This window comes from Syngnathus leptorhynchus, unplaced genomic scaffold (genome assembly GCF_054491065.1).
Source record: "Syngnathus leptorhynchus isolate UIUO unplaced genomic scaffold, UIUO_Slep HiC_scaffold_118, whole genome shotgun sequence".
Lineage (NCBI taxonomy): Eukaryota > Metazoa > Chordata > Actinopteri > Syngnathiformes > Syngnathidae > Syngnathus > Syngnathus leptorhynchus.
In genome coordinates, this window is record NW_028232085.1 from 98,171 (window position 1) to 107,500 (window position 9,330).

Below are 9,330 nucleotides of genomic sequence, written 5' to 3' on the forward strand. Positions count from 1 at the left end.
GGGCTGGATCAAAAAAGAACCGGGCGACCCGTTAAAATTGCTTAGCCGAGGTCCTGGAAGCCTAACACGGCGTGTTCTTGTGCAAAAAGCCGCTCCCGAGCTCCAGCTGGAAGTGTAAAAAGAACCAGGCTGGATAAAAAAAAGAACCGGGCTGGATCAAAAAAGAACCGGGCGACCCGTTAAAATTGCTTAGCCGAGGTCCTGGAAGCCTAACACGGCGTGTTCTTGTGCAAAAAGCCGCTCCCGAGCTCCAGCTGGAAGTGTAAAAAGAACCAGGCTGGATAAAAAAAAGAACCGGGCTGGATCAAAAAAGAACCGGGCGACCCGTTAAAATTGCTTAGCTGAGGTCCTGGAAGCCTAACACGGCGTGATCTTGTGCAAAAAGCCGCTCCCGAGCTCCAGCTGGAAGTGTAAAAAGAACCGGGCTGGATAAAAAAAAAGAACCGGGCTGGTTCAAAAAAGAACCGGGCAACCCGTTAAAATTGCTTAGCCGAGGTCCTGGAAGCCTAACCCGGCGTGATCTTGCCCGAAAGTCGGCCTCTATACTTCCATTTTAGGTACCAGGGGCTATTAGTGTACTTGGTCCCACTAGTCAGTGTACTCATCCAGTTACCCCCCGTTTTCCAAAACACCATCGGCACGTATAAGGGGGGGACTCTTGAGAGAGATGAGGTATATGGCAGCGCAACACCAATCCGCTCCGCGCTGGTTCCCATGTCGGCTACGGATGAATAAAACCAGCCTGTCCCCCCTGGAGCTCACGAGACACGGAATTTTTTCTAAGTGCCAACGGCTCTTCCGAGCAAACGTGTCCGCTCCGGCTGGTTCCCCCGTCGGCCTCGAATGACGAAAAATGCCGGTCTCCGCCCGGAGCTCATGACAAACGAAAAATTTTCTAAGTGCCAACGGCACTAGCGAGCGAATGTGTCCGCTCGGCGCTGGTTCCCGGGTCGAACCCGGAAGACGAAAAACGCCGCTCTCCGCCCGGAGCTCATGACAAACGAAAAATTTTCTAAGTGCCAACGGCACTAGCGAGCGAATGTGTCCGCTCGGCGCTGGTTCCCGGGTCGAACCCGGAAGACGAAAAACGCCGCTCTCCGCCCGGAGCTCATGACAAACGAAAAATTTTCTAAGTGCCAACGGCACTAGCGAGCGAATGTGTCCGCTCGGCGCTGGTTCCCGGGTCGAACCCGGAAGACGAAAAACGCCGCTCTCCGCCCGGAGCTCATGACAAACGAAAAATTTTCTAAGTGCCAACGGCACTAGCGAGCGAATGTGTCCGCTCGGCGCTGGTTCCCGGGTCGAACCCGGAAGACGAAAAACGCCGCTCTCCGCCCGGAGCTCATGACAAACGAAAAATTTTCTAAGTGCCAACGGCACTAGCGAGCGAATGTGTCCGCTCGGCGCTGGTTCCCGGGTCGAACCCGGAAGACGAAAAACGCCGCTCTCCGCCCGGAGCTCATGACAAACGAAAAATTTTCTAAGTGCCAACGGCACTAGCGAGCGAATGTGTCCGCTCGGCGCTGGTTCCCGGGTCGAACCCGGAAGACGAAAAACGCCGCTCTCCGCCCGGAGCTCATGACAAACGAAAAATTTTCTAAGTGCCAACGGCACTAGCGAGCGAATGTGTCCGCTCGGCGCTGGTTCCCGGGTCGAACCCGGAAGACGAAAAACGCCGCTCTCCGCCCGGAGCTCATGACAAACGAAAAATTTTCTAAGTGCCAACGGCACTAGCGAGCGAATGTGTCCGCTCGGCGCTGGTTCCCGGGTCGAACCCGGAAGACGAAAAACGCCGCTCTCCGCCCGGAGCTCATGACAAACGAAAAATTTTCTAAGTGCCAACGGCACTAGCGAGCGAATGTGTCCGCTCGGCGCTGGTTCCCGGGTCGAACCCGGAAGACGAAAAACGCCGCTCTCCGCCCGGAGCTCATGACAAACGAAAAATTTTCTAAGTGCCAACGGCACTAGCGAGCGAATGTGTCCGCTCGGCGCTGGTTCCCGGGTCGAACCCGGAAGACGAAAAACGCCGCTCTCCGCCCGGAGCTCATGACAAACGAAAAATTTTCTAAGTGCCAACGGCACTAGCGAGCGAATGTGTCCGCTCGGCGCTGGTTCCCGGGTCGAACCCGGAAGACGAAAAACGCCGCTCTCCGCCCGGAGCTCATGACAAACGAAAAATTTTCTAAGTGCCAACGGCACTAGCGAGCGAATGTGTCCGCTCGGCGCTGGTTCCCGGGTCGAACCCGGAAGACAAAAAACGCCGGTCTCCGCCCGGAGCTCATGACAAACGAAAAATTTTCTAAGTGCCAACGGCACTAGCGAGCGAATGTGTCCGCTCGGCGCTGGTTCCCGGGTCGAACCCGGAAGACGAAAAACGCCGCTCTCCGCCCGGAGCTCATGACAAACGAAAAATTTTCTAAGTGCCAACGGCACTTGCGAGCGAATGTGTCCGCTCGGCGCTGGTTCCCGGGTCGGACCCGGAAGACGAAAAACGCCGGTCTCCGCCCGGAGCTCATGACAAACGAAAAATTTTCTAAGTGCCAACGGCACTAGCGAGCGAATGTGTCCGCTCGGCGCTGGTTCCCGGGTCGGACCCGGAAGACGAAAAACGCCGGTCCTCGCCTGGAGGTCCCAGCAAAATCGGCGAAAAAACGACTAAGTGTCAACTTTCGAAAAAACGACTAAGTGCCCACGGCTCTGCGGGGCTTGTGAGTCCGCCCCGCGCCGGTTCGGTGGTCGGCCTCAAAAAGCAAAAAATCAGCCTCTCTCCCTGGAGCTCACCTCGAGGTACCAGGGGGTGAGGTACCCGGGCTAAGGTGCAGTACCTTTTTTGGTCTTCAGGTGCGCCAGAGTACAATGAAATGGTCCCAGTAGTCAGTGTACTCATCGACTTTCCCCCCGTTTTCCAAAGCACCTCGTTTACGAGTATGGAGGAGATGGTGCTGGTCTCCCCACGGCGTCGGACACGCCGTCCTCGACAGCACAAGGTCGGATAGAAGACCTGGAAAGCGCCGTGGCACGCGCTGGAGGTGGGCACTTTGGCGAAAAAACGACTAAGTGTCAACTTTCGAAAAAACGACTAAGTGTCAACTTTCGAAAAAACGGCTAAGTGTCAACTTTCGAAAAAACGACTAAGTGTCACCTCTCTGAAAAAATGGCAAAGTGTCGCCTCTCTGAAATTTTTCTAAGTGCCCACGGCTCTGCGGGCTCGTGCATCCGAGCCGCGCCGGTTCTGCAACCGGCCTAGAATGACGAAAAATAACGGTCTCCTCCTGGAGCTCACAGCCAATTGTGGCGAAAAAGTGGCAAAGTGCCCACGGCCCTGCCGAGCTTTGGCGTCCGCTCAGCGCCGGTGCCGCAGTCGGCCTCGAATGACGAAAAATGACGGTCTCCTCCTGGAGCTCACAGCCAACTTGGCAAAAAGTTTCTAAGTGCCCACGGCCCTGCCGAGCTTTGGCGTCCGCCCAGCGCCGGTTCCGCAGTCGGCCTCGAATGACGAAAAATAACGGTCTCCTCCTGGAGCTCACAGCCAACTTGGCAAAAAGTTTCTAAGTGCCCACGGCCCTGCCGAGCTTTGGCGTCCGCTCAGCGCCGGTGCCGCAGTCGGCCTCGAATGACGAAAAATGACGGTCTCCTCCTGGAGCTCACAGCCAACTTGGCAAAAAGTTTCTAAGTGCCCACGGCCCTGCCGAGCTTTGGCGTCCGCCCAGCGCCGGTTCCGCAGTCGGCCTCGAATGACGAAAAATAACGGTCTCCTCCTGGAGCTCACAGCCAACTTGGCAAAAAGTTTCTAAGTGCCCACGGCCCTGCCGAACTTTGGCGTCCGCTCAGCGCCGGTTCCGCAGTCGGCCTCGAATGACGAAAAATAACGGTCTCCTCCTGGAGCTCACAGCCAACTTGGCAAAAAGTTTCTAAGTGCCCACGGCCCTGCCGAACTTTGGCGTCCGCTCAGCGCCGGTTCCGCAGTCGGCCTCGAATGACGAAAAATAACGGTCTCCTCCTGGAGCTCACAGCCAACTTGGCAAAAAGTTTCTAAGTGCCCACGGCCCTGCCGAGCTTTGGCGTCCGCCCAGCGCCGGTTCCGCAGTCGGCCTCGAATGACGAAAAATAACGGTCTCCTCCTGGAGCTCACAGCCAACTTGGCAAAAAGTTTCTAAGTGCCCACGGCCCTGCCGAGCTTTGGCGTCCGCCCAGCGCCGGTTCCGCAGTCGGCCTCGAATGACGAAAAATAACGGTCTCCTCCTGGAGCTCACAGCCAACTTGGCAAAAAGTTTCTAAGTGCCCACGGCCCTGCCGAGCTTTGGCGTCCGCCCAGCGCCGGTTCCGCAGTCGGCCTCGAATGACGAAAAATAACGGTCTCCTCCTGGAGCTCACAGCCAACTTGGCAAAAAGTTTCTAAGTGTCACATCTCTGAAAAAACGACTAAGTGTCAACTTTCGAAAAAACGGCTAAGTGTCAACTTTCGAAAAAACGGCAAAGTGTCACATCTCTGAAAAAACGGCTAAGTGTCGACTTTCGAAAAAACGGCTAAGTGTCAACTTTCGAAAAAACGGCAAAGTGTCACATCTCTGAAAAAAACGGCTAAGTGTCACATCTCTGAAAAAACGGCTAAGTGTCACATCTCTGAAAAAACGGCTAAGTGTCGCCTCTCTGAAAAAACGGCAAAGTGTCAACTTTCGAAAAAACGACAGAGTGTCGCCTCTCTGAAAAAACGACTAAGTGTCGACTCTGAGAAAATGGCAAAGTGCCCACGGCTCTGCGGGCTCGTGCATCCGACCCGCGCCGGTTCCCCAGCCGGCCTGAAATAAGGCAAAACCAGCCTCTCCGCCTGGAGCTCAGAGCCAACTTGGCGAATATTTTCTAAGTGCCCACGGCTCTGCGTGGCTACGGCGTCTGCCCAGCGCCGGTTCCTGGGTCGAACCCCGAGGACGAGGAATGCCGGTCTCCGCCTGGAGGTCCCAGCTTAATCGGCGAAAATTTTCTAAGTGCCCACGGCTCTGCCGGGCTCGTGCATCCGACCCGCGCCGGTTCCCCAGCCGGCCTGAAATAAGGCAAAACCAGGCTCTCCCCCTGGAGCTCAGAGCCAATTGTGGCGAAAAAACGACTAAGTGTCAACTTTCGAAAAAACGACTAAGTGTCAACTTTCCAAAAAAACGGCTAAGTGTCGACTTTCGAAAAAACGGCTAAGTGTCAACTTTCGAAAAAACGACTAAGTGTCGCCTCTGAAAAAACGACTAAGTGTCGCCTCTCTGAAAAAACGACTAAGTGCCCACGGCTCTGCGGGGCTTGTGAGTCCGCCCCGCGCCGGTTCGGCGGTCGGCCTCAAAAAGCGAAAAATCAGCCTCTCTCCCTGGAGCTCACCAAAAATTTGTCGAAATTTTTCTAAGTTCTCCTCGAGGTACCAGGGGGTGAGGTACCCGGGCTAAGGTGCAGTACCTTTTTTGGTCTTCAGGTGCGCCAGAGTACAATGAAATGGTCCCAGTAGTCAGTGTACTCATCGACTTTCCCCCCGTTTTCCAAAGCACCCCGTTTACGAGTATGGAGGAGATGGTGCTGGTCTCCCCACGGCGTCGGACACGCCGTCCTCGACAGCACAAGGTCGGATAGAAGACCTGAAAAGCGCCGTGGCACGCGCTGGAGGTGTCACTGTGGCGAAAAAGTGACTAAGTGTCAACTTTCGAAAAAACGGCTAAGTGTCAACTTTCGAAAAAACGGCTAAGTGTCAACTTTCGAAAAAACGGCTAAGTGTCAACTTTCGAAAAAACGACTAAGTGTCGCCTCTCTGAAAAAACGGCAAAGTGTCAACTTTCGAAAAAACGACTAAGTGTCAACTTTCGAAAAAACGACTAAGTGTCACCTCTCTGAAAAAATGGCAAAGTGTCAACTGCGAATGTGGTGGTGCATGGAAGGAAGTGGAGGACGGCCGCCTCCTTAAACACAGGCCGAAGAGGAGCGTCAGGGCCGGCTCCTTAAACACGGACCGAGTGTCGCCCTTAACACAGACCAAGCGGAGGACGGCCGCCTCCCTAAATACAGGCCGAACCGGAGCGCGAGGGCCGCTCCTTAAACACGGACCGAGTGTCGCCCTTAACACAGACCAAGGGGAGGACGGCCGCCTCCTTAAACACAGGCCGGAGAGGAGCGTCAGGGCCAGGCTCCTCAAACATGGACCGAGTGTCGCCCTTAACACAGACCAAGGGGAGGACGGCCGCCTCCTTAAACACAGGCCGGAGAGGAGCGTCAGGGCCAGGCTCCTCAAACATGGACCGAGTGTCGCCCTTAACACAGACCAAGGGGAGGACGGCCGCCTCCTTAAACACAGGCCGGAGAGGAGCGTCAGGGCCAGGCTCCTCAAACATGGACCGAGTGTCGCCCTTAACACAGACCAAGGGGAGGACGGCCGCCTCCTTAAACACAGGCCGGAGAGGAGCGTCAGGGCCAGGCTCCTCAAACATGGACCGAGTGTCGCCCTTAACACGGACCAAGGGGAGGACGGCCGCCTCCTTAAACACAGGCCGGAGAGGAGCGTCAGGGCCAGGCTCCTCAAACATGGACCGAGTGTCGCCCTTAACACGGACCAAGGGGAGGACGGCCGCCTCCTTAAACACAGGCCGGAGAGGAGCGTCAGGGCCAGGCTCCTCAAACATGGACCGAGTGTCGCCCTTAACACAGACCAAGGGGAGGACGGCCGCCTCCTTAAACACAGGCCGGAGAGGAGCGTCAGGGCCAGGCTCCTCAAACATGGACCGAGTGTCGCCCTTAACACGGACCAAGGGGAGGACGGCCGCCTCCTTAAACACAGGCCGGAGAGGAGCGTCAGGGCCAGGCTCCTCAAACATGGACCGAGTGTCGCCCTTAACACGGACCAAGGGGAGGACGGCCGCCTCCTTAAACACAGGCCGGAGAGGAGCGTCAGGGCCAGGCTCCTCAAACATGGACAGAGTGTCGCCCTTAACACAGACCAAGCGGAGGACGGCCGCCTCCCTAAATACAGGCCGAACCGGAGCGCGAGTGTCGCTCCTTAAACACGGACCGAGTGGAGGACGGCCGCCTCCTTAAACACAGGCCGAACAAAATGACACAAAGTGTCAACTGCGAATGTTGTCCATCCAAGGAAGGAGCGTGATGCCCGGCCGGCTCCTTAAACACAGGCCGAGAGTCGCCCCGGACGGTCCGCCTCGCGGCGCCCGTCTGCTCGGATAAAATGACACAAAGTGTCAACTACGAATGTTGTCCATCCAAGGAGGGAGCGTGATGCCCGGCCGGCTCCGAAAACACAGGCCGAGAGTCGCCCCGGACGGTCCGCCTCGCGGCGCCCGTCTGCTCGGATAAAATGACACAAAGTGTCAACTGCGAATGTTGTCCATCCAAGGAAGGAGCGTGATGCCCGGCCGGCTCCTTAAACACAGGCCGAGAGTCGCCCCGGACGGTCCGCCTCGCGGCGCCCGCCCGCTCGGATAAAATGACACAAAGTGTCAACTACGAATGTTGTCCATCCAAGGAAGGAGCGTGATGCCCGGCCGGCTCCTTAAACACAGGCCGAGAGTCGCCCCGGACGGTCGCCTCGCGGCGCCCGTCTGCTCGGATAAAATGACACAAAGTGTCAACTACGAATGTTGTCCATCCAAGGAGGGAGCGTGATGCCCGGCCGGCTCCGAAAACACAGGCCGAGAGTCGCCCCGGACGGTCCGCCTCGCGGCGCCCGTCTGCTCGGATAAAATGACACAAAGTGTCAACTGCGAATGTTGTCCATCCAAGGAAGGAGCGTGATGCCCGGCCGGCTCCTTAAACACAGGCCGAGAGTCGCCCCGGACGGTCCGCCTCGCGGCGCCCGCCCGCTCGGATAAAATGACACAAAGTGTCAACTACGAATGTTGTCCATCCAAGGAAGGAGCGTGATGCCCGGCCGGCTCCTTAAACACAGGCCGAGAGTCGCCCCGGACGGTCGCCTCGCGGCGCCCGTCTGCTCGGATAAAATGACACAAAGTGTCAACTACGAATGTTGTCCATCCAAGGAGGGAGCGTGATGCCCGGCCGGCTCCGAAAACACAGGCCGAGAGTCGCCCCGGACGGTCCGCCTCGCGGCGCCCGTCTGCTCGGATAAAATGACACAAAGTGTCAACTACGAATGTTGTCCATCCAAGGAGGGAGCGTGAGGCCCGGCCGGCTCCGAAAACACAGGCCGAGAGTCGCCCCGGACGGTCCGCCTCTCGAGGCGCCCGCCCGCTCGGATAAAATGACACAAAGTGTCAACTACGAATGTTGTCCATCCAAGGAGGGAGCGTGATGCCCGGCCGGCTCCGAAAACACAGGCCGAGATTCGACCCCGGACGGGCCGTCTTCTCCCGGCGCCCGCCCGCGTACGCCCCCCATCCCCGGTCGCCCGTCTGCTCCCGGCGGGCCTCCGAGTACCCCCTCACCCAACTGACCGACTGGCACTCATGACCCGCCTTGGTAGGGCCTCCATCGGCCTCGGCTCGTCCGACGTCGGGTGGACGGTTCCTACCCACTGCGGGTCGCACTCTAGCGCCCCGGCCGCCGCGTGAGCGTGCGCTCCCCGCGCCGCCCCGCAGGCCCCGGCGCGACCGTACTGCGGCGAGACCGAGACGACCCGGTTTGGCATCCATCCCACCTAGCCACGATCCACGGAGGCCGAGCGAGCGGCTGAGTGTCGGGCGCCGCGCGTGCGAGCGTCCGCCGGCCGCGCCGGTCCTTCCGCGAATGTCGTTTCTCAAACCCTCCGGCTTGATAGCGGCGGCACCACGGGAAGCCGTCCACACACACCGTCCGACCTCTATCCGAAAAGCCTTCCCGACCAACCGCGGTCGCGGGGGCGTCTGTCGCTCCGCATCGGGGGGGCGTATGGCTTCCGCGCTACGCGCTGCGGGCTCGGGGGGGCCGCAACGGCTGAGTCTGACTCGGCCGGGGCGCAGCTTCCCTCCCGGCAGTCAGCAATAGTGCCGATCGCGCCTGCCACCAGCCCCCTCCCCGACGGGTTCGTCGGCGCCGGCTGGCCGCCGTCCGCCTTCGTTCCCCGAGGGTTCCCAACCAGCGCCGATCCAACTCCGCATCCTGGCCGCACGCAGTGCGTGCCTCGCGCGGGTAAGTCGCCGGCGCAGCGCCGCAGCTCCCGACCCCCGCGTACGGGAATAGTTGAGGGCCTCAGCGGGCCGCACCGACCGAGTCCGACTCGGGCCGGGGCGCAGATTCCCGCTTGGGTGACCGAACGTTCTCTGCTCGGGCCGGAGGGCCGACGCCCGTCCCCCCCCGTCGTCCCCCACGGACCGCCTCCGAGGCCACTTCGCACGGCTCATCCTCGGCTCCCTACCA